The 27205-nt window shown below is 32.7% G+C and overlaps 1 protein-coding gene across 1 annotated transcript in view; it reads left to right on the plus strand.

Moving 5' to 3' along the window:
• Cad99C (cadherin 99C) overlaps positions 1-27205 on the plus strand; it is a 154049-nt gene that overhangs the window by 49021 nt on the left and 77823 nt on the right. Inside the window, exon 2 of the mRNA XM_089695093.1 lies at positions 18132-18181. The gene's annotated coding sequence lies outside the window, so the exon portion shown is untranslated. The remainder of the gene's footprint in view (positions 1-18131; positions 18182-27205) is intronic.

The raw sequence follows: 27205 nt of genomic DNA on the forward strand, positions 1-27205 counted from the left end.
TTGTTAACGACAGACATAGCTTAGCCATAAGATTGTATTGCAGTAGTATATTAAAGGGGACGATAAATAAAAGCCTATCTTCCGTACGATTTCAATGACTGTTTTCACATTGATTTTATCTATTGAATTTTCTAGGCTCTTGCTCGTCTGTTTTGCTTGAGTATTGAGCAAAATTTTTATAGTAATTTTTATTAATCACAAAAGATGCTGATACTTACTACGAGTTCATTTACTCTAAAGATATGGATAACTACGCCAAGTTTACAAAAATGAATTATTTTCTATTAGCATCATGTATTTTACATTGTGCGTGTTATCTAAGCGATAAGATCGACAAACTACAGAGCTTTAAACACTTGAAACGTTTGCAATAAAATTATCATTATTTATGTACTTAGTATTAGAAAGTCAGCATTTGAACAAAGACAAGCATGTACTGTGTAGCCACTTTCTTGCCCCATCTATTCCTAACACAGTACATAGATAACTAGTTTTGAGATATTACTTCTAACTACTACTCTTAACATAGTATAAAGAGAACAAGTAGGCTGACTCCCAGCATTTAGGAGCGCATGGTACCTAAACTCGCGAGGCGCAGGGGTGTCACTTGTCACGTTGATATTTTAAATAATTGTATAAACAAACACTGACCGCTCACAGCAATGGCGCGCCCCTAACAAGAATGGTCCATGAAAAGGAACCGAGCGGCATTGTGTGCGTGCGTTAAGCTTGCATACGTACATGAACGGGGAGCGTAGCAAAACGCTCCGCGTGCTGTATGCATCGGCGCGATGTACCTTTGTACGAAGATAACTTACCTACTTGTTCCCTTTATACTATGGTCTTAACCTCTCTCGTATTATAAATGAATCAATGATTATACAATTATAATATCGTTTATCTATAAATGGTCACCGTGCGGTGGATTCTTTAATAGTAGTAATGATTAGTTGAGTTGAGTGCTTATTTAAGGAGTCTATGCTCTGTGGAAATTACTTATCGAATTATGGTAATATATTTGTGAATAATTGTCATGGGAAATTCGTGCGTCGCTTTCCTTTTATGTAACCAACAGGTGTTAATGTAATATATTATTAATTTTCGAGTTGAAAGAAACATTTATGTTGATGTATTCTTATAAAATTTATTACTTTATCTTCGAGTCATCAGTAAATGAATTTTTTGTTCCTAAAGCTTACATTTTTTATACTCTATCTTCATAACTAGACGTCTTCATTACTAGATTCAAATACATTGCTCCTTCTATAAACCGTGTTACCCTATAATTAAAAAACCTTCATATCCAAAAGGCAATGCAATTAATTCATTCACAATGACGTCATCTAGCATGCACTATAAGTTTGCTCAACCTCATCTACTGATAACTACAACATGAGAACGAAGCAATTTTGAAACCATTGTTAAGCGTTTAATTTTGAGATATTTAACTCTTAGCTTGCACTAATTCATTTGCGACATTTATGCTCAGCATTTGTAGTACTGTTGAATGCTAACTTTAATATCTTTCGAGTTCCAAGTCGATTGTTATTTTAGATGGATGTTTTGACACTATACCCTTTAATATTATACTGCTTTCGAGTTTATTTATTCGTGCAGAAGTATATTTTCTTATGTAATGTATTCGGTTATTTTGGAGGAGTGTCTGGGTCATATGTAATGTGTTATTTTAATTACCTGATGTATTCAGTATAAGTTTTTAAATGCCGACTTTCATCTGTCCATCGTTTACATTACTCATAGATTGAACTTTGAACTGAAAACTAAAAATAACTTTCATAATTTGGGTAATTAATTATTAACTGAAGTCCTGTTAACAATTGGTGCTTCTGAAGATTATTAACCAAGTTTTATATTCATTTTATAAAATTGTGTAGCTTTAAAAAACGAATCTTCGTTTATTAAATTTCATGAAGAGTTAAGTGTGATTTTGTTGTTTTTGTGTTGTGTGTTACTATAATTGGTTCTATCCGAAGTGATTATTATTATCTACGTGCTAACGTTACCTGATTTAATTCCCATTTCCTGCTCGTGTTTTATGCAACAGCGACATTCCCATGCTCTTGCTACGACTTACTTTAAAATAGTACCATATTTTTTACATACAATAGACGTTTGACCGCTATCTCACACGATTACAAACGTTGATGCGATCTAAGACATGCCTAGGAAAGTCTATTAAATGTATTAAATGCAACTGGTTTTCTTTAAGTTTAGTTGGAAACAAGTTAGAAGTAATTGTCAACGTTAGCTCTTGTGTGAATGAATCTTGTTGATTTCCTTTACTTATGGAGGTTGATTAAATCTAATATGAGTATGTGAGTTAAACAAAAGTATTTTCGCGTCGGTACAAAATAAATAACGTTTGACTAAAACGCGTTTAAACTAAGGTTTAAACACAATATAGAAGTCAATCAGTAATCATGACGTTCTTGTTCTTCCTATTAGTTGTGTAACATTACTTTTCACGTCCGCATTTGTATAATGCCTAATTTATGATACCCATAGTTATGTAATTTATAATCTTAAATATGATGAGTTATATTATAATCGTATCAATAGAAAAGGCAACACAATACAAAAGGTCTTAGGAAATTTTAATTCGCCGCCAAGTATGTTCCTATTGTTGCTCTATTCACCGTTACCTCTTTAAACTGGTTGTGAATAATCCTCAATAACTTTGCGATATATCAAATCAAATTGGCATAATTACAATATGATAGCCCGTTGATTAGTTTAATTATGTTAATTCGGTATTCATAATGAAGTTATTATAACTGAATATTAGCATGTGAATACGCAAATACATCATGCATTATTAATAGATATGGTTGGGTTAGTATGTCGCCCTTTGCGTGAATTTCTTATATAAGTTTTTATCTAAAGGTTAATTGGAGATTATCGTTTTTACATTAAATGCTACTTTATTTTATCTTATTTGTTTACTAGATTTCCGCCCGCGGCTTCGCCCGCGTTTTCAAAGGAAAACCCGCATAGTTCCCTTTCCCGTGGGATTTCCGGGATAAAACCTATCCTATGTGTTAATCCAAGTTACCCTCTATATGTGTGCTAAATTTCATTGTAATCGGTTCAGTAGTTTTTACGTGAAAGAGTAACAAACATCCATACATCCATACAAACTTTCGCCTTTATAATAGTACTAGCGGTCCGCCCCGGCTTCGCCCGTGGTACATATTTACGTTTTCTCTACATAAAAACCATCCTCGTACTTCAAGGAATATAATAAAAAAATAATTATCGAAATCGGTTCAGCCGTTCTCGAGTTATGCGCTTACCAACACATGTTGCGATTCATTTTTATATATAACTAGTGACCCGCCCCGGCTTCGCACGGGTGCAATACTGATACTAAATACACTACAGAAAAATTGTGAACGTTGTACATATTATATAAAAACATAGCGGCCCGCTCCGGCTTCGCACGGGTATAAAATAGATAGCCGGGCGGCCGGCCGGTACCGCCGCAAACGCTACGTCCCGCAATTTTTAAATCTGTAATATCTTCGAAAATATTCACTTAAATCATACGGTGTAAAGGGCCATATAGATCTATATTAAATGAACAATGTATTCAAGGTATTTAATTGGTTAAAATCGCATCGAAAATTAGCCATTATTTGTCGTAAAAAGTAAATGACAAAAAAAAGTTATTGTGGGTTATCCATAAGAGATAGATATATACCATCGCGGACTTTTCTATAGACCTTTTCAATGTGTAAAATAATTAGTACATTATTTTGATAAAACTCGTAGGGTTCAGCCTGCGTTTGCAATGTAAGCGGAAAAAATGTAATTTTTTACGACATCACATTAGAAACCTCAAAAATAACAGTACTTCTCGACTATTTAATGGATATTATTATACATATAAACCTTCCTCTTGAATCACTCTATCTATTAAAAAAAACCGCATCAAAATCCGTTGCGTAGTTTCAAAGATTTAAGCGTACAAAGGGACATAGGGACATAGGGACAGGGAAAGCGACTTTGTTTTATACTATGTAGTGATTAAGATTAAGATAAGATTAGATTAATATGAACAATTTTATTGTTATGTAATGTTATTGTTTGAAAGTTTCTATGGCGATGGCTGTGTTAATTCTATTAATGAATTAAGTAAAATAAGCAATTAACTTATTACCACATAACACTGGAAAGTAGCATCCAATTTTATTTTCGGGTATTCTTTTGAATAACCTATCTAACAAATTATAATGCTTGCACTCCATCATACTGATCTTTACAGGGATCCTGGTTTAATTTCTCAGTATTTACCATATTCCAACCACGTGTTAAATCATTAGCTAACTAGTTATATATGAACCCACATTCTCTGCATAAATCAAGTTATAATTTATATTTAATTTATCGAATCTCAGGTCACTTCGCCGGTTTATCGCGCATGCAACGTGGCTAAATATACCATGCCGGTGTTCTATAAAATATATGCCTTGGACCTAAACAGTTATCCTACACGTCTGAATAAATCACATTAATGCGCTTCCTTTAACATTAATATATTGGCTAAGAGCGTGTCGGATACGGCTGTAGATCAGGTTGCTAGGCGATAAGGATTTATTCGAAACTAGTTTTCACATTCAGGAAATGTATCAATAATTTGAATACGCATTTTGCGTGATTGTAATATATGGAGTTGAAACCTTTAACACATGGTATAAGGTATTACTGATTTTCTTTGGAAATTTGGTTAAATGACACTTCTATAATCTTGTCGATGATACCGCTAATTTACTGAATAGTATTTTCTTTTTTTAATTATTTTCGTCCGTATATTTGAATAACTTAGGTAATCTATAAACTCAACTCAGGAGTCAGGACATCTCAAACATTGAAAACTAATTTAAATACGTAACCTATACGGATTTTTATTTTTTTTTGTAATTGGAACTGCTCTAAGATTATCAGTTTGCCATTAGTTATTATCAAAATCTATAATATACGATCAGGCATATATGAAACTACTAACAGTATCCTACAGTTAAACAGGAAATTTATTAAATCTTCACATAGTTTATGAGTTATGAACTTATGACTAACCACAAAAAACATTCCAATTACTTTAAACACAGCGCGTAATACTATAATTATTAATACGTTTGCATTATTCGTAAAGGTGGCGGCTCACATATCGCAAAAAATGATTCATGAGCATTTCATGATCTTTGTTTTATTAATAAAAAGCGTGTAAAAAGTAGTACAATCGTTCGTGATATTGAGATTGACAATGAATGGGTGTTTGTTGACGGAACGAGACAGGATACTGTAAAACATGTTGTTTTTAGTTCAGTTTGGTGTGGGCTTGTATTAATTAAGAACATTGAGTTTGACGCGCTTCGAGTTTATAATTAAGAATTGTTTTGGGCGTCCTTCTAAGATTTGCGTGTAAAAAAGTGAAAAAGGATTATGACATATAGATTACAGGTAGCTAATTTTATCGTCATTGATCTAATTATTTGTATTTATGCAGTTTTCTATCTATTAGGCCCTTCCTGTGTCAGGTCTTTAGTAATTCTTCTTTATCAAACCACTTACAACTAATCCCAATAAATGTATTGAAATCTTAATTTTTATACAACATCATAAAACGTGTACCTACTAAGCTAAATATAAATCTTTAATGTATTGACGACTATCTCCTTATCAATATACGTTTCCATTAATCTATATTATTTGTCTCATCTTCATCTTCCTTCAAAGAAAGACTGCATTAAAAATTTAAAACTAACACTGTAGAATCTAAAGCGCACATTCTGTTCACTAAATCGGCATTAGCTGAAATTCGTTTCTCACGTTAAGCACAAAGTGGTGTTTGTACCACAGACCACATCCATCGTCTTATCCTATGCGTTATCCTGTAACAGGTATACCAGTGTGGTACAAGGTATGGGAGGTACCGAGTTGTTTATCTTGGCTAATTCTTTTATAGCAGTTGTTTGTGTATTTGACGCGTTGTCTTTTTGTGTGTACATATTATCGGTTTTTCATAAGATATTAATCTATGAAGAAAAATTTCTGGCTGCGATTGCTAAAATTTATGTAGGTAATGGAAATTTCCTGCAGATAGATTTATATAAATGTTTAAATAATCTATTACTGTCCCGGAATTTAAGATCTGAAACTATCCAAAACTTTGGAAAACTGTGTCACATACACACAATAATGCATAATGCATTGTACTTACTGTATGTATTTACGCATGCATGTGTAAACAAAGTAAGTACCTATACATAGGTATTTAAAATTGAATTGTTGAAAAAATATGAAATGTATTAAGAAATGACGGTATTGGCTACTATACCATATCATAATTTATCGCAAAAGCCTATACCCCATCCACGTCTAAAGTTACGCCTATTCTCTGTCAAGCCGGCCAGCACTGGTTCACGCATGCTTACGATGTTGTATTGTTCATTCTGGGAAATTAATGGCCGCCAATTATTTATTGTACCTATCCCATGTAATGTGGAATTATCGCCGCAGTTTACAGTTGAATAACTATTGCCTTTTTCTGCTAAATGTTATGTACAATTTGTTTTTATGTTTCGTTTTTTGATCCTGTTCTCATGGTTATTCTTCGTCTCATATTTTTATCGGCGCTTTTAAGAGGATATAGGCTTTCAGACATGATTTATGTGAATATACGGTTGTCACGTATGTGTACAGGTATAAATGAAAAACCATGGTCGTGACAAAACTCCTGTATGTTGCAAAGTCTGAGTCAAGCGATAAAGATCAGTAGTTTGCGTCTTCTATCATCTTGTCTTTAATGTTTATCATTTTTAAATCGCACTGTGACAAAATGCGGAATTAGGACTTGATGGTATGTTATAAAAATACGATTCTGTGCGTACCAAGTTCATTGTTCGTAATTCGGATTTCTATTTCCTTTTTTGTAGAAACTACCGGTTAAAATGTTTTATCGCTCAGCAGAATTATTGTAAAATGAAAAGTCAAAAAAAAAAAAAGATTTTTAAGGCACTGAAATATTTCTAAGTCTTTTTGTGCAATTATCATGGTGAAGCTCTTAATTTCACAAATCTTTACACCATTAGAGGTTCTTTTCATTTATTGTGTACAATTACTTCTAAAAGTCATCAAGTACAAGAAACCTTCACTTGCATATGCACATTTTCACGTTTGCCCTGTGATATTAACCTTGCCCCCAATTATTGTAAACAGTAACGATCTCAGTAGAGGTTTTTCAGATAACCATTTTCGATACTTAAGTTCCTTGTTGCATACATTGTTATTACAATTGTAAGGAATACAAATGTTCACTTGGGTTTCAATAGACTATGTAAATGAATAGATCGCTAATACTTTGGATTATTGTCTGATCTTAATGTATGATCTTAAACACGAACATAATGGGGTCAATTTGGTGCCATAAGTGAACGAGACACTATTGAGGTATACACTAGTATCTATAGGTATTGTAGATTCTTAGATGGGCAACGTGTACCTATACCTATTTAATTGTCATTTCATAAACTATAGGATAAATTAACTTCAACATAATTGAAGCGTATAAAATTAATGCGGATTTACAAATTTTGCCGAAAATAGTTATAAGTTATTATAAGTTCTATTTAATTCTGAAGAGTGTTTATTACCTTTATTTTAAAATAGCTTGAATAGTTTGGGAGAAGTTTTACATTTTCATTATGTATGTTCTACATCACTATGGAAATATAACCATACAGCGTCGTAGAGCTGAATTACGCCATCCATATAATAGATAAAGTTTCAAAGCAATTCGATCAGCCAACGTTACACAAGATTTACAAGAATGGTCCCGCGTTGACTGGCAAATCGGCTGTAACTCAAGTTTGTGGAATGGGCACAGAATCACATGGAATAGCTTCCTCGTGACATGAACGCCAGCCGTGTAATCCAAGTTATGAAGATGTGGGTACATATGGGGTCGTTATGGAACTGTCTCGGGTTAATGTAGTCATGATCCTGATCCCTGACATGGTTGCTGTTGAAATTATATTAGCGATTAACAATTATATCTTTACATGTCGTTGAGCTGATGTGATCTTTCTGGTTTAATATGCATTCGAATATGATGTCGATGTTGCAAAGATTATTGTTTTGTTAGCATGTTATATTTAAATGAATCGGGTAAAGGACACATATTATGTATACTAATATGTTTTTAAATTTGACCTAAAACGATGTCTCTATCTAGCTAGCTTCTGTTTTAAAGTATGATGAAGCAAATTACATGTACATGTCGTGGCCATATCGTAAATTTGCTCATTTCATGATATGACTGGCCATTTCACGAAATGGTCGCATTTCGTGAAATGGCCAATTTAGTTTGGCCACATCATGATGTGGCTTGAGCAGATCAATGATAAGAAATCGTTTCACGATATGGCCAACTAAACGCGCGGTTTTTTCATGAAATGATCAAAATTATTTGATCATATCGTAAAATAGTTACATTAATCATTGGTAGAGGCGCTGCAAGCTCTGTGTTTATGTGATAAGATGGCGGCCGCTGGCGAAAATTTAATTATTCGCAGTTAAAAACTTCATAATTCGTTTAATAACAATATGAAGAAAGTCATAGCAAAGAATTTACGACGGTTCGAGTACTATGGAAAATGTGGATATCTTATATGTATTGAAGAAAAAATGCGTCTTAAATAAAATAATTTAAGACGCATTTTTTCTTTTAGGATATATATTTATATATCCTACTATAGTATTATAATTGTTTGTTTTTTAAAAAGCGATCCGCTTCTGGCACTCGCCGGCCGCTGCCGCGGCACGCTCGCTTTGCTCGCTCGGCTCGTGCGTTGTTTATCAAAGTCTAACCTAACCTAACCTAACTGTTTTTTATTGCAAAAACGATTCGCATGGACTCTTTATATTTTATACGATCTGGCCAAATGTGGATGGCCAAATCGTGAAACGTTGACGATTTAACGATCTGGTCAAACTATGTTGGCCATTTCACGAAATGCGACCATTTCGTGAAATGGCCAGTCATATCATGAAATGAGCAAATCTACGATATGGCCACGACATACACACAATTACTAATAGTTTTTTGTTTTACTACTTTTGCTTTTCATTTTCTTACTGAATATGGCACTTGCAATTAACGAGTGCGTAATGTACGATCAAATATAAAGCGCTAACAGATAATTATATAACTCTGTAATCATAATTATAAACGTTGCTTGCATAACTCACTAATGGGTGTAAATAGGCGTTTATTTTACGGCTATTTAACTGTCTACCATCAAATGTTACGACTGCTCTCGACATCATACGTTTTAATTTTTAAGTTTTGCGTTAGTTCTTTGCTTATAATATCTGTCAAGCTGTTTGCATTAAGAAGTTTTATTGTTAGTGCTCATAATTCGAAGCCACAATTTCTAGTACTCTAGGTACCCACATTAATTTTGTTGGGGGGTTGCTCTTTATAGGTGGGCTAATGAGCAAGCATTGCTGAACAAAGTTTTTATATTATTGGCTGTGTAAAGATTTTTACATGTTTATGCTAGTCATTATTATTTCTAATATGAAACCCTGCCTCACATTAAAAGCGCAGTAAAAAAACTCTCTTTTATATTAGAATTGTAAATAAATTATTCTAATCGTTTAACCAGATATGTCACAGCACACTATCTTCGGAAATTGAATATACATAACATGTTATAACACGACCATAAAACTTTATTACCTTTTTAGGTTACGAAATATTACCACAATATTACTATTGTTAATATTCAACGGTATTGTGATAGCCTCTTTCAATTAAACTAATAAAATAAATCACAGCTTTATTGTGCGTGTTGGACATTGTTATGTAACCAGAAGTATCACAGAGTAATAAACAAAAATTATTGCGACATGCTAATCTTTGGGCCGGAGCGTCGCGCTGTCTCTGTAAAACCAATATTTGTCTATATTTTAGGTGAAACGTTATAATTCGTGTGCTTTATGTGTTTAGGAATAGAGATGCTTTTTAAACGGCATCTTAGTCATCCGTAGGTGTTTGTTTAGTTCCGTTAGACGTTCACCTGTGTCGCGTCTGTATGTTAATAGATGATCCCGCTAAGGTTCCTTATTGGTACAGATGGCAAAAACAATCCTAGCACAATAGTGAGTATTCGAAATGCGGTCATGGTGTTTTCTTTCTTAGAATTATGTGGCACACGGTACATTTCTTTTCATTTTGTTTTGAAACGGTTTATAATTAAGTTAATTCATATTTTCTGCTTATTTAAAATATAAAATTTTATTATTATCTCACATTTCTTATATAACTATTGTCAGTATTAAAAATTGATTTCGTCTAGGTATCATATCCTATGATCGAGTGAAAATAGAAATATGTTTTTGATTTTTTTATCTTGCATTATACTATTATGTGCCTAATTAACGCGATTTGCGATTTCATTTCAAACACAAGGATGTTACATCCATACGATATTAGTCAGATATATTTACTGTCATGTTCAAATTCGTCCCGTAGGTGGACAAGACACGCATACATTCAAAACATGTTCAGCCCGACACAGAGGTTAAGTGATTTCGTATTGAATAACTCAATGGAATGTGTAGGCTTTACATGCAGATTACGAGCAGAATGTTTAAGGATCTATATTATCTGTATCTACAAACATCTTTGTAATTCTACATTCTGCAAATAAAGCAATTTGAATTTGAATTTGAATTTGAATTTGCAATCCGTTATGGGCATAGATAATACAGATAGTGATGAATATACTCTGTGACCAACCCCTTGTGAACCCGGTATTATTAGGTAGTGTTATAAATTGTATGAAGAGAATATTATGAACTGCATGATGCTTTGTGATGAAGGTTTCGAGCAGTATAGTATAAAAATTGTAGCAGACTTTTTTTCGTTCGTTTTTTGTTTCCAAGTTCAGACGGCTCTGTTTTTAAAGTTGATATTCTTATTATTGTTTTCTGTGCTAATTATCTTCTTAACGCTGTAGTGTATTCACTAATAATTTTATACTTCGTACATACATAAATTCAGGATACAATTTACATCTCTCTTCAAAATGCAGAACCTTACAGAAGAATTTGTACAAAGCTTTTATAGTCATTGTAAGCAAGCTCATATAAATATATGACTGTATTGTTAACAGGAACAAGAAACTACACATGTCCTTTTATCCTTTATGTGGGAACCAATTCTCACTCCAGTATATTCAAGGGACTATTAATATCCTACATTTTAACGTCTTAATAACTTATGTGTTAATTAAGGCAACGAATGCAGTACTGCCGTAAAGTTAATGATCCAACGCTTTTAATATTTTGAAGCTCTTATCTTGGAATCTATAGGACAAAGAAAAGTTTTGTGGGGACAAACGTAAAAATAAAGAAAAAGTTTTATAACGTGTTGGAAGGTTACTTTCATGTCCTGAATATTACGTGAAAGTGAGAGGATGTTTATGAATACTTGTTGCGGCGCAATGATTCGACAATTACTGAACTTTTAAAAAAGCTTGTATGTTAATATATAAATTTGAATAGTATATTGGTTTATAGTTTAAATTTTCGTATAACTATTAACTATCTTACTTCATTTCTAGGCAAAAATTCACTCGTTGAGACAGAAACATGCATTGAAAACGGGAGGTCTTCGATGTATGTTTATATCTTGCTTGCTTATTCGTTTCTTATATTATGAGCTTGTTAATTTCTTAATATATGTAGTCGCTAATGTTCTGTAACATTGACCGCTTTGCCACAAAGTAAGTTATCTCAATTTTAGCGACTATTGGCTAATACATTATCGTAAATACAGGTCAGATTAATTACAACTTTGTAGATAATTTGTAAGATATTTTATCTTCCGCCATAACTCCACCGTTCTTCACGTTATTAAATATTAATTTGTGCTTTGATGTTGAAATGTATTGACTAGAGAGGAAATTACGCGGGTTTAATGAAAGGTTAGAACAGGATTATTAATGATTTTGCTAATGTTTCGTGAAGCCGATGTAGGTCCTGACTCTGTTACTCATCTTAGGAACAATTACTAACAAAGACATTGTATTTTGGCTCTTATTAGTCTCAAAAGAAGATCCAATGATGCGAACTAATTTCGGCTAAAAAATTCCTTCATTCATGAAACATAAGAAGTATTTTTGCTAAATATAAGTATGTATTAAGATATACGCAATGTTAACAAGCAACACAAACACATCAGAATGTATCGTAATCAGCGATAAAGCTTTGAAATACTAACATACCTAATGGGCTGTTTACAGTCACAACTCAGATTAATCTGTGTCCTTTAATTTGCATATGCCATCCGCTAAAGTGTTGCTAGTATCATTAAAGTTGACAGGACGAGTGTGGTCTTGCCAGCATGAATAGAAAACACGAAGCATTCTTTAATGGGCTTTAAAATCTATTTTTGTTTAAGTTTGCTAATTAGAAGACTACATTATGCAACTTTGAAATGGTGTTTTGTTCTCCTGTTTACGTATTTGTGTAATTATTTATGGAAATAGTATGTATAAGAATTAAGCAAAATGAAATTTTCGTTCGAATGTTGTTTACGATAGGACACAGCTTTTATCGCGGGTAGCAGTTAACATTGATAAATTTTGTGTCAATGCTTGCACTAAATCAATAAATCAATAGATTTCAACTGACGGAATTAACCAATAACATCACAAATTTGTTGTTGAAACAATATTCGTTACTGTCAAAGTTAGCTTTATTGCTTGTTTGAGTATCATTTGTAACGCAATGTGATGTATGGCCCGTAATATAGGGCAGCGAGAGAACACGCGCTTTATCAATAGTATATTTAATCATATTGACGTTGGGTGTGGTTGATCGATTTTCGTTTCACAAAAACTGGCAACTTAGAAAAGCCATTGTTCAATCGCTAATAAAAAGTTTGAATTGTCAAAAGCAGTGTTCTATTTTTAAATTTTGTTTTTAATCAACGGGCCCTCGAGGCTGGCTGAAAAAAAAACACCGTTTCTAATTGAATTAGATTTAAAAAAAGAATTACGCGCGCTTTACGCGATGCGCGGAAGGCGATCGTCTCGCCCGCGGCCCGCGCCCGCCGTGCTATTGACCCAAAACAACTTTTTGTACGAATAACGGGCCGGCACACTTGATTTCTTATTGACGTTTAACTTAATGGCTTTGGTGTACTGTGAGTTGCGTATACGTTTGGCCTAACAATTTCTGGGATCATCTATCAATTTTGATCATACTACCGCGTTTGTACCTACATTATTTATTGAAGCATCTTATGAAGTTTGATCTGTGATATTCATATTTTTATTGACCCTGTTATAAAGATTAAAATCTTCTTTCATAGGCGCTTTCACGGATCATAGCAGCACATACGGTATCTAAAATATTTTTTATAGCCTACTTCGAAATAGATAGTTAATTCAATGTACACAAAAAATAATTACAAACATAGTACAGCAAATGAATATTCTTATGATTAAACGAGATTTGTTTATTTCCATGTCTTCTAGTCTACTAGGTATATCACTAACTAGCTGTGCTCCATGGTTTCACCCGCATTGCTCCGCTCCTGTTGGTCTTAGCGTGATGATATATAGCGTTAAGCGTATAACCTTTCTCGATAAATTGGCTATCTAACACCGAAAGAATTTTTCAAATCGGACCAGTAGTTAACAAGCAAACAAACAAACTCTTTAGCTTTATAATATTAGTATCTATAGATTTAAGGCCATACAAGTAGCAGAAGAATACCTGTATCAGATTGTAATTTATTATCGACATATTAAGGTCATATAATGGGTACATGTTTAGGCTAGCAATAAAAATATAAAACTATAAAAAACTATGATATTTCTGGAAAACTACCAAACTACCAACTTTAACATAATATGCATAAGATTTGATTGCTATCAATTAAAAAATTAACTGCGGCTGATCCATCATAAAAATTTCTAGCGGAAATATAAAATAACTGTACGTCGATAACCAGTTTAGGCAATACTGCACATTTTATTTGATGATCACGAATATAGCCTATAATTATGCACGAAATCACATAAGTATATAAATAATACATCGGAAATGACCTAAAAGTTAAACCTGAACGTAAAAACGAACAAACGTAACCGTGAACCGACAAAGAGTGAATCAAAAGACAAAGTGATAAAATGATTATGTACCTACTTATAAGAATAAGAATATAAAATAAATTTATTAGGCACACCAAATAACAGAAAAAAATAACAATAACAAAATGCACTCTTAAAGGCTATAAAAATAACAACATAGTGTATACACAATAAATGTAGGTATCTGTAGAATTGAATATGTGTCAGCTCTAATTGTAAAATAAATTTACCAGACATTCAGCTAAAATTCCAAAATGAGCACAACCATTGACAGAGATGTATGACCGTGTATACGAAAGCAGTTTAAAATTCATATATACAGTACTAATAAATAAAGCATGCGAAGGTTCTATTTAAGATTGTAGATTCGTAAATCTTAGGAGCTCGATTACAGATACTGGCAATTAGCTTCCCGTAGTTGGCAATTGTTCTACAATTACTGCGAGTAAACTTATCATTACCTCTTATCACTCTGGAAAATGCACCCAAAGTTCGTAGAAAGTAATGAAATATACATTTTCTGTCCGATTCTGCGTAGAATATGAAATTGGTTTTGCGTATTTCTATTGTTTTAGATTAAGATTGAATTAATTTTCATGGATTTTATGATATTCATCGAAATTAACATAAATATGACTTCCTAATTAAAGTACTGAGTTAAGGTATCTGGTACTGAATATGTTTTTGTCATAGATTTTTTCTTTGAATCGTTACTTTTAATGAGGTTGTGTAAAAAGCCAGGTATGTTTACTAAATACCAACAAACAACAAAAACAAATAACAATTTTTTAAAATTAAATTAATTAAGGATTTAATTTAATTTTAGCAAATTGTTTGCACTATAATTATTGCTATTTATATTCATCATATCACCATGATTAACTCAGCGTGTTATTACCTCCTGTAGGAGGTCTTTTAATTACACCCAGTCCGTTAACCAATTCTGCTAAATATTCCAGCTAGGATTTATATTATACAGCTATCGAATATAGGAAATGAACCTTATGCTTCACCGTTTCAAACATTATCTTCGATACTCCACGCCTTCTGTCTATTATAAGCGTTTACAAGGGGACGGAGTACTGGTAATGTTTTAATATACCTACCTAACAAAAGCTGAACCTATGCAATCTTAGTAGATATATATAACTTATTGATACATTATATATTTGTTAGAGAAGTTCAAGTGGTTCCATCGTCCAAAAACAGCTTACGATCCTCCTATCTTAGCCAGAAAAACTGAATGAATAGCAGTTTTTCTGGCAAATTTAAATAGTATTTATTTTTCATATTAGTTTTCTTTTAATGGATAATAATCAGATGTATATCGAATGCACATTCGTTATAGTTGTATTTTGCTTTCTGTTTATTTCAGTAGAACCTCCTGCTGCGTGAAGATACGAAGGCTAATAGCATGTTCGGAATTATCTGATAAAGTTAGCTCTATACTTTATTAGGTATAGGAGCAAATATCCCATGCAATTTTTAGAGGAATTCTTTGTAAAAGAGTCCAATAGCATGTTATGAAGGTAATTACCGAGATAAGCTTTATTCCTGTTAATTAAGCATCGGAACAGTAGCCCTTTGTCCCTATTCGTGTTTAGGTACTATTTGAATATGCGATAAAATTATCGCCTTACGTAATAAGTTTTTACGAGCGGACAGTAGACACTACCGCTAGTGCTTGTTTATCTCACGGCTGAATAGTTTCCTAGCACGCTAAGATATTTGAAAGATTTATACAATTATTGGAGAAGTGTTTGAGAAATATTTTGCAAATAGTTTTCTGAAATATTCGCCTTATGATTCTTGAACCTTCATATTCAGACTGTCCTGCTTTTCTAATGTTATTGTGTTCCTAAAAACAAAATAATAGACATCACACGTTTATTTCGTAGAATTTGCCATAGTGCCTATTTATGATGTTTACGTTTTATCTCAGTCCTACGTTTTTATAGTTCTAGATGTAGAATTTTTCCTCTTGAAATGGAAAATGTTTAAGCTAGATTTTAATTACTTACTCCTTTAATATTACCTCACGTGTATTTTAATTTCAATAGACTTACTGTTACATATTTAAACAAAACTCATATCAATAAAATTCATCATCCCGAAATCACTAAAGTCATCAAAATAACGATTACCATTCGCGTGCACACAATTAATCATAAACTTACATTAACATATCATCTCTTCTAGTAATGGTTTGTCATTACCGTTTACATTTACATAAGCACTATTCCGCTGACCCAATGAGAACGAAGCATTAACATCTATGCATCACGATTTCGATCTTTAAAACAAAAGCAATAAAGCCCATTTTGCAAATATACGGATATGTGAAATGCTATACCATTTCTTCAAAGGTCGTGTCAGTTGAGTCGTCAGTCATTTGAGAAATAAAATATTTCCTGCGTGTTACAAATTATTATTATATACGATAAGGCAATATCGTGTATCATAGTACTGTGCAAAAAGTTCACAATAGCAGTTATATAAATAAATGTAGTTAAAAATAACTTCAGCGTTAAATCGTCACAAAAAATTCTAAGCAAAAACGCCACCTCACTTCATTATAAAAACTTACGTTACGTACCTATTTAGAATGAAGAAGAAGAAAAAATTGCTTGAACCAATCTCAAAGGTTGACATGACAAAAATCTTATCGCGCTACTAACATTGCATTTCCTGGCGAATTAATAAAATTAAACAAATGAATACCGTTATTAAGGTAATTGTTAGTGTAAGCACGAACGTCTTTATAACGCTAATAATGAAATCACGATTGCTGCCCGGTGTAGAGTAACAAAGCACGAACGGACCCCGCGTCACACATTCTTCAACTATTGCACCTAATTTATCTCCTTGGAAATGTCTGGCTTAAGCAGTGCTTTCTGGGAAATACAATATACGGTAGCCTGTTTCATTAGCATGTGCTGTAACGATTTTAAGTCTCTAACTCGTAAATTTATTTGCTTTCAAACAAAATTCCAATTACTGTATGTCCATTTGTTCATAAAAAATATGTTTAAAACTGCATCAAAGTCATTCAAGTATTGATTTTAGGTGGTGAATTCTAAAAGAATTCTGTTCTTCTTAATTGTATAGCTGTATTATTTGTTAGACGTTTCTTTTAAATCAAATCTCAGTTTCTAAACCGTTTTTTAGCTTTGTAATGATGTAAATGCAATCGTCTATTCACAATTACAATGATTCTGTCCATTTCTTTTTATAAAAGTCATTTAAACAAATGACATTTTCGAAAAAACCAAAGATTCGCAATCGAATTGTATCTTAACATAGTCCATTCAACTTTAAGTTTAAAAATAAACGTGTACGTGAGTTGCGAAATAAAAGGTAGTCATTTTACACGAATAGGTTTCGTTTCGTTTTTTATGAATCAAGTGTCAACTCTTCTTTAAAGTAATTTATATATAAACGATTTTTATACAACCATTAATACCAAGACTATTATTCACTATTAAATAATTGAGCTCGACAAAGGAAATGCAATCTTGCAAAAAGTAATTCATCTTCCATTGCTCGCCCTCGAATGGTATCTGATTTATGCATTTCAATCGTTTGTATTTTTAGCGATTAACACGTAAGTTATTCTAAGACTGTGTATTCTGCATTAAATGTATCGTTTCCAAGAATAAAAGTCTTTTATAGAATTTTTAATCGATTAATAAAAAATCAATAAAACTTAAAACGAACGTGTTAGGAAGGTATATCTGACAGGGATTCACTGCCCATAAATTTTCTACTAATACTAAATCCAAAGCATTAGAGATGAATGGTAAAAGAGATGATATGATATAAATGTCTTAGCATAATCGATTTATATCTAGAGAACAAGTTATAAAGATGCGCAGCGTATTAAGGTTTAAGATAAATTGATTTCCGGGTTAGATGCTAATGTAAGCCATTTATTGTTCTCAGATTCTACGATGGCTGTGCGGTTATGAGGTGGAGCAATAAACGAGTCTCAGGTGAGCTTACTATGCAAATCTCGACAAACATTTACGTCAGGCTTATAATGAGTCTATTTTAGAATTAATCGACAATCCATTATGGATGAAAGCTCCGGGAAGGTGTGGCGACGGCGGTTTCAAAGCTGGTGGAATTAGTCTACGACCTACGCACGTTTGCCTGAATAGAGCTATTAAATTATTATGACACGCTTAACGATGATTTACAATTTCGAGTGCCATTTAAGGATGGCACGGAAATGCTTCTAAACTATATCTAATACTGATCTTGGAGTCAAATGCTTGAGCGTTTTATTGCATTGGCATTCGGAGGTGATGCTCGCAAATCAGCTACGCTTTTATGAAATCTGCCAACACAATGTAGTGCGTCTACGTGATAGGAATATAAACATCAATAGATGAAGGTTGTTCGCCTTTCCAGTCTTAAATCTTTAGAGGTGTTGCTTCGGTTATTATTGCTTTTAGGTATAATTAATGATGTTCCGACAAATTAATAGCATTGTTCAAATTATTGCTAAAAGTTCATTTTAGGTTTATTATTATACTTAAACATAGAAAATAATATTTCCAAATAAATTTATTTTAAAAATAAATTCATAAAGTTTTACGAATATCAGTATCACTTCGTTAAATCATGTGATCTATAAATAATAAAACCGCATGTCGGACAAAGTTTCCCTTTCTTCTTCGAAGATGGACATTCACGTTTCTGTCTCGACATAAAGCCGTACAATTTTCAAATTAGCTTTAGAAACTGTTAAGTCTAAATGGTTTGTAGGTGGTGTAACAAATTCTGCCTTCAGGCTTACTAACAATACCCAGCATGTAATGCATCATTGGGTTGCGACAAGTCGTGCTCGCTTTGAATAAATATGAACCGATGACAAAAGATTCTTGTCGAAAGTGTAACATCATGATATAGATGTTTTGGTTGTATAATATCGATACTTTCTTTATGACACACTTGTAAAAAAGTAATATTAGCATTGAGTACACTATTTCCTTTTACTTTTAAACGATTATTATTACTAACCTTCATAGCTTCTACGTTTCTTTTAGCTTCACCACGAGTTACATCAGGTCCATCATTCTCTCGCTTTTTAATCTTACTTCAAACACCATTAGTTAATCTTGAACTCATTGAAAACACCAACAATGAGTAAATGTTCCGTCTATCGTCCGCTATTAACCAACAAACCATCTTAGACCACACGTATTTGCACGCTACTCTGAAATCGCATTTAGTAAATCTCCCGTAGAACACGAAGCTTTGGAACTAATAGGGTCGTTTACAATAGCAGCAAGCTTGAGTTAATACTAAATGTAAGGAATTGTGGGGAATTAAGAGTCCCTTACATTTCTGGTAACGGCCAGCCGGTATGGTCTAGTTTTCGATGCGAATCTTATGTCTACGTGATGTAATTGGCGGTTTATTAACCACATCATAAGGTATTTTATTGAAAGATTGAGTATGCAAACATATTACGGATTTTAATTAAACAATTAAATTATTGGCAAAATGTGTATACGAAGAGATGTCATTTACAAGATTTAAAATGAATAATAGTAACCACGTTTAACCAAACCAGAATAATATGGCATGCTCACGTACAAACACAAAAATGTTATGTCAAACCATAAAATTTGTTTACATGGTCAAGTAAACCAGTATTTCTGAGTACATGTCAAATCGAGAGCATGAAGCGTACTCACGATCCAATTTTCAGGTTTACTAAAAATAGCGGTACTTTGAGTAACCTCGTTTAAGTGATAATACGTCTGCAGGCTTTCTGATTGGTCCAAGGAGCAGGGAATTTATAATTGGTTCGATAAATTGGATCTCGAAAATTGATTAGCGAAGGTTGCGAGAGCGTTTGTAATATTCGATATAAATTGAAAACTGTAATGGTACCTTTGTCTTTGGATACTGTAATTTAACTTGAATCTATGGTATCTCTAACGAAAATAATTGAGCGTACAAATACCGGGATTGTGATTTACTGGGCACAATAAATTGATATGTGTTGTTTGATATGGTTTAATGACGTTTAGGTATATTTTGTTAATTCTTGGTGTATTTTGTTCCTGATTTAGGTCAGATTCAATCGAACGATTTGCAACATACAATCTTTGTAATATCTTTAGTAGGTAATTGATAGGTATGAGCTTATTATTTATTATATTAACTCCGTATATTTACCTTATCAGATAATTTAGCAAAAATTAATCTTAGCCTACTGCGGTAATATTTTGTGAAGTGGCAGTAAAGATTTCAATCGTTTGAATTCCATTATATTCTAATATTATACTCTCTAGGAATGTATCTCAATGTCTTCGTGTTTTATCAATTAGTATGTGTCAAAATAAGATTGTCGTTATCAATTTATTAAATTTAATTTTGATAAAAAATACTGCAACTGCAGAATACAGTTTTAGAAAGTCCTACACATATCTAAATAAAACAAAACTTATAAATCAAATTAGAAGCATGCTCGAATATACAAAATAGTCATGAAATGTTTGTTTATCGTACTATGTTTCAAATACAACCTGTTTGTCAAACATGGCGCTTACCGCTACTTGGGTCGATGTCCGTTTTGGAAACACGTACGAATATTCGTACTATATTTGTGTATGTGAATGTGTAAACTTTAAGTAGTCGGTAAAATGTTAATTTGTTTCGAAGTGGATTTAAATGTGAGCAGGGAATGTTATTTGAATTTCGTTTTTATGGCGAAAAGAGCTTTTAATGCATACAGTGGTTGGCAATAAGTTTGGTATAATTTTATGATGGATTGCGATTTAAACCCGTAAAAATAAGTAGTGTGATGTATTAGTAGTAGAAGGGAATGAGGCATATACAATTGGAGTGTATTTTCCTAACGCACAACTAAAATCTTATCACCACTTCTGTTACTTCATTACTGACGTTATCTTACTGTTATTCATTTTCTAAGCTGAAATACAATTGGTGTATTAATGACTCTTAGGTTTCAGAATCTAACTACAAATTCAGTGACCCTACACATACTTTCAAGGATTTTATTTTCTTTAAATATACCAACTATAATGATTTCTGATAAGCAATTTAACTGATCGCAAGTCCAGTACCGTTGGTGCTTCTATCGCTAAATTATCGCTCACGTTTCGCTACTGCGCTATATTGCTCGGTTTGTACGCCTTTTTAGAAATAATTGGGAAAAGGAAGTCCAGTGCTGAAGCGCGAGCACGAAAACTATCGTCAAAGTAATGGTATCGTCATCGAGAGCATTTCAAAAGTACCCTCAAAAAATGGTAAAGTTTTACCAAAGGAATGCGTAAAAAGGAACTATTTTTTAGATATATAATAATAATGCTCTCTGACTACCTATACCAATATGAGATATTTGATTTCGCTGTTGAATTGACGGACAGTGGACATGTGAATTTCACTTCAGGGTATGCGGAAGTCAAATTAAGGATACAAAATATGAGTTATATTTGTTATCTGAAATAAGTGAAGCTTAGGAACATTAAATATGAATATTTTAATTAACGCCTTCTACCTCGTTTACCTAAATTATGATGATAAATAAATATTTTGATTCGTATAACTATGTTATATATTGTAATTTAAATCTCTTGCATTTCAAATTATGATTTAATATCAGTTCTTAATATTCGGACCACCGTTATACCAACAGATATTGTCTCCGTATTGTCTTTACCGATAAACATAATAAATCTATAGTAATAACCCCATTATATCCTTCGAACATCGTAAATCTTATGTAATAACCCTATTATTCCCTTTTCAGAGCAAAATCTTTCTTTGTGATGTTAAATTTGTGATAGTAGCAGGAAATATTTAGCCGTTATGGCCAACTGTGTGCTTGGTGATAACTATTTAGTTTCTATTACGTGACAAATGTACGGTTTAAAATTTGTTGTTTACGAGTTTATATAAAGTTTGTTTATTATTCGTCTGTTGTTATGATCTAGGGCCTAGGCTATGCTTTTCAGCAGCAAAGTGTAGTTGCGTAAAAAGAGTCTTCATCGTACATCTCAATTCTTTTTTCAATTTGTATGTAAACTTGTTTTATTTTGCATTCTGTACGAAGATGTTCTTCAAACAGTAGGCTCATTTAAAAGTCAATGTTTGCCTAAGGGTAGACCACATTTTATTTACAAACCCACGTTTCTATAACCAGTCATTTTGTAACGTAGAAACTAAATTATTCTCACTTGCACAACAATAGTAAAAACACGAGACTATTAATGTAATTTGAATAAAAACTTGTTCAAGGAATTTGAATATTGAAAGCGAACGCTTCTTGTATATTTCGTAATTGAGAAAAGTGACAAGGTACCTATAGACTGCAGAATTAAATAACAATTGCATAAAATGCAATTTAACTATGCAACCCAGTGGCCAGAGCTCTTGAGAATCGGTTCAATTAGTGGGTACATAGCGTTAAATTTACATAAGAAAAACATTGTTTTGTTTAGCTATCAAATTTGTAGAGGCTTTCAGAAAGAGTTATAATGGTTATAAAACTTTATCCGACGCTTTATTTTTACTGAATTGATTCAATTACGATTTGCCTTACTGATTTTAAATTTTATTGTATTTTATAGAGAGGAAAGTCAGTCATTACGTGTAGTGCTTACAATAGACTATGGAGGTTAGTTAGAAGTTTTTGTGAATACTGCTAAATCTGAATTTAACAAAAGAAAATTATTTGGCATTCGCTACGGGTAAATAACAAAAACGAACGAGTAATTTATAAAAACAAATGAAACTAAGAATAATCGCTATTTAAACATTTTTAACTGCCCATATTCTAAAACGAATTGCAATTACTAGAAGGAAATCATTGAAATTTATTATTATTGTTATCTACACGGGACAAAAAAAATTAACTGCCTTTAAAATTGAAACAGGAAACGACGGTAACCTAACCTCAGCTTAAAGTGGGTCAATGAACACAGGCGCATCCAGTTTAGAAGTAGTACAGATTTACCGTAATACCTAGACCGTTGTGCCTGTCCTTTTTACAATACCTAGATAGTGATAGGTCTTTGTGCAATATCCCTGAATATATTGCAGTACATACTTAAATGCCTTTGATTAGAATTTAGACAAAAATGTACTACGGCTACGATACATGTCTTTTTAAAATATGAAATATAAATTCTCCATTTCATGTTTTATCGATCAACTTTTGTCCACAATTATAACATTGTTTTTTGTGTGGTTAGCTTCTGGTCTTTATTTTTTGAGATAACGATCAAAAAAGGTATCTATCTAAATAACGTTACTATAATATGTATAAGAAAATGTTGTTTTGATTCTGATGAAGTATTCACTGTATATAGAATTCCAAAATACAATACAACTCCATCACATTTCAAGGATTCCAGTCCTGGTAGCTGATACCAGAAACGTGGCCGAGCCGTGTTAATGTAAATTCGAATAGTATGTAAAAGGTCCGCGTTTCTTATAGACACGATCCATTACATTGCTTAATCTGTAAGGCTGATCATCATACACGCTCTGAATTATAAGGCAATGGACAGCGATACGGTTAAGTGTTTTAGTGGTTTTAGTTTCAGTCGCCGAGGCCAGCTGATATCGCGTACTATTTGCATATCAAATGTGCATATCTCCTCTAATCAATATCTAATGAATGATTTGAAATGTTCCTGGTGGCCTTTTGTACTTAGATAAGTTAGTATATAATAGTAATGTATTGAATTAATTAAGACAAGCAGACATTGCAGGAAATAAATAACAATAAACAACTAGTCGACTTTCTTATTGAGCAACTATTTTATGTCACGTTGGAATTAAAAGCAGTATGTTTTGTACATAATGTTCTTAGTTGTTTTGTAGCTTGTCTTTGAAATGGTTTATTGCATTAATTTTTATGATTTAATGTAGGTGTTATTTTGAATTGAATATTTACGAGTTATTTTCAGCTTTGTCACTTGTGTAAATAGTACCAGAAGTTATAATATCGATTATATTCGATTTTTTTATCGTTTTTGATATGAAATCAAAAGGATAAGTTAAAACTAAATAAGTAAAAATCCATAAAAAATATGTACATAGTTGGTTATTTATGAAATAATTATAATATAAAAAATTAATATTCAAGCACGCCTCTTTCTACAAATGTATTGCCCCTCATTTATTTACATGCATCTACATAAAATATTACGATGGAAAAATAATTTATTATTTCAAATACAAGATTTAACGCAGGTGCAACAATTTATGCTTGAAGAAACAGATCGTATCTTGTAAAAGCGTTGAAACCGTTTATTTCACAGGCTTCTGTCATATCGTGGAAACTTAGAACTTAGAATTCAAATCAAACTCAAACTCAAATTTTTATTTAAGTAAAGCTGTTCTTAAAGCAGTTTAAAGATAATTACTACTAACTTTAAACCCTAAGAGCAGTAAATCTAGTTACGTTTAAACCAAGCTATACCGATTCGTAATATCGCAAAAGTAATTTTTATATTTAACTAGCGGTCTGCCCCGGCTTCGCCCGTGGTACATATGAAAAATAGATGTTGGCGGATTCTCAGACTTACCCGATATGCACAGAAGATTTCATGAGAATCGGTCCACCCGTTTCGGAGGAGTATGCAGACTAACATTGTGACACGAGAATTTTATATATATTAGAGATTATCGACTTTGTAAATTTTTTGGATATATCTTTACAATTTATATAATAAAGTGAAAATATGACTATCTCATTTATCTTTTATCAATATAGTTTTACGGTTACACACTTATTTGACAATATTATTTCTGGAACATAAAAAAGCTCTCCGAGACATCGCATACGCTATTAAAATAACACTTCTACATATATGTTAATGTAAACCTTATCAAAACATTTGTTATTCAAACTAGCGTATCGGATATTTAATTTCTATTATTTCCCAATTCGATCGCACAAAGTGTGATTTAATTAAAACCAATTGCTTATTTCTCTGCTCTGATAAATATTTGTGATAATCGCCCATTACAGTTCCATTATACTATCAATATAGCTTGAAGAGTTTAAGTGGAAATAGTATACAAATAGTGCTTCAACGCCTACGTAACACAGGCTGTATAAATTGCGTTATGACGGGATGGCAGGTGGTCGTGCGGAAGCTTGGCTCTTGGTAAATCAAAAATAACATGCCTTGTGGTTAAGTGTTTTGCTAGTTCATTCATCAAGTTTAGAAAACCAATGAATGGTTAATGGTTAAAGCGCTGAAGTGGTTGGACAAAGCAATTGTGATTAAGATGAAAACTTGGCACGATTTTAGGTACCGAAACTTTAGATTCAGTATTCAGTGTGTTGGCTATATCGACTGTTTGATTTGCATTTGATTAAAGGTAATTTGAATATCAGACACTTTATACTCCACTAGCTGTCCCCCGCGGTTACCCGCATTGCTCTGCTCCTGTTAGTCTTAGCGTGGTGATATATAGCCTATAGCCTCGATAAATGGGCTATATAACACCGAAAGAATTTTTCAAATCGGACCAGTAGTTCCCGAGAAGGCGCGTTCAAACAAACAAACAAACTCTTCAGCTTTATAATATTAGTATAGATTACCTACAGAAGCTTTATGAAATAACCCTATTTATAAACTTAGACTCTTGTATATAATAAGGTCTTCAAACAAGCTGATACACATTAAACACAATCCCTTTCACTGACACATTTCACAATAAATCAAAAGGTGCGAATGAATTATACCACATACAAAAGGAATCAATAAATTCGAATTAAAACAGCATTCCCTGATTGAATAAACGAGCAAAAAGCGGTAGGAGAGTAGAAATCACACGATTTAGATTCCACGCTGAAACCAAAAAAGTCCTAAGACCATGTAACCAGGCTTTTAACCGATATTTATTAAGGTTTGAACGAGAGCGATATACATTTATAGCGTCGTTTGTCTGCAATGAAAACTGGTTTAGTTCTCAATGTATAACTAATCTATTTCATTTATTGCTTACTAGCGACCCGCCCCGGCTTCGCACGGGTGCAATGCTGATACTAAATACACTACAGAAAAACTGTGAACGTTGTATATAAAAACATAGCGGCCCGCTCCGACTTCGTACGGGTATAAAATAGATAGCCGGGCGGCCGGCCGGTACCGCCGCAAACGCTACGTCCCGCAATTTTTGAATCTGTAATATCTTCGAAAATATTCACTTAAATCATACGGTGTAAAGGGCCATATAGATCTATATTAAATGAACAATGTATTCAAGGTATTTAATTGGTTAAGGATTAATGCTCTATTGGTTAAAATCGCATCGAAAATTAGCCATTATTTGTCGTAAAAAGTAAATGACAAAAAAAAGTTATTGTGGGTTATCCATAAGAGATAGACATATACCATCGCGGACTTTTCTGTAGACCTTTTCAATGTGTATAATAGTTAGTACATTATTTTCATAAAACTCGTAGGGTTCAGCCTGCGTTTGCAATGTAAGCGGAAAAAATGTAATTTTTTACGACATCACATTAGAAACCTCAAAAATAACAGTACTTCTCCACTATTTAATGGATGTTATTATACATAAAAACCTTCCTCTTGAATCACTCTATCTATTAAAAAAAACCGCATCAAAATCCGTTGCGTAGTTTCAAAGATTTAAGCGTACAAAGGGACATAGGGACATAAGGACATAGGGACAGGGAAACTGACTTTGTTTTATACTATGTAGTGATTTATTCGCCTGTTTATACTAGCTTGTAGGCGTGGCTTATTCCCACGGAGGTTGGAAAGGCATTTTGCTAGCTTCTGATACTGACAGCTTGCTATCCCTCCCTACTTTTGCTAGACACTTGTACTTTTGACTAATTATTATAATCGTTGCTGTTGTATTTGTTGCGCCCATAATTTCATTATATATTTTCTGTGTTCCAAAGCTGTTTACACAAATAAAATTAGCATTATAATTAGTAACCGTAAATTAAAACAATTGACCGAAACTATTAAAGTGTGTTTATGTTA

The sequence above is a fragment of the Colias philodice genome, chromosome 5 (assembly GCF_061535455.1).
Source record: "Colias philodice isolate Cphi_HAF_F1 chromosome 5, ilColPhil1 Martin Lab GWU primary, whole genome shotgun sequence".
Taxonomy (NCBI): Eukaryota; Metazoa; Arthropoda; class Insecta; order Lepidoptera; family Pieridae; genus Colias; species Colias philodice.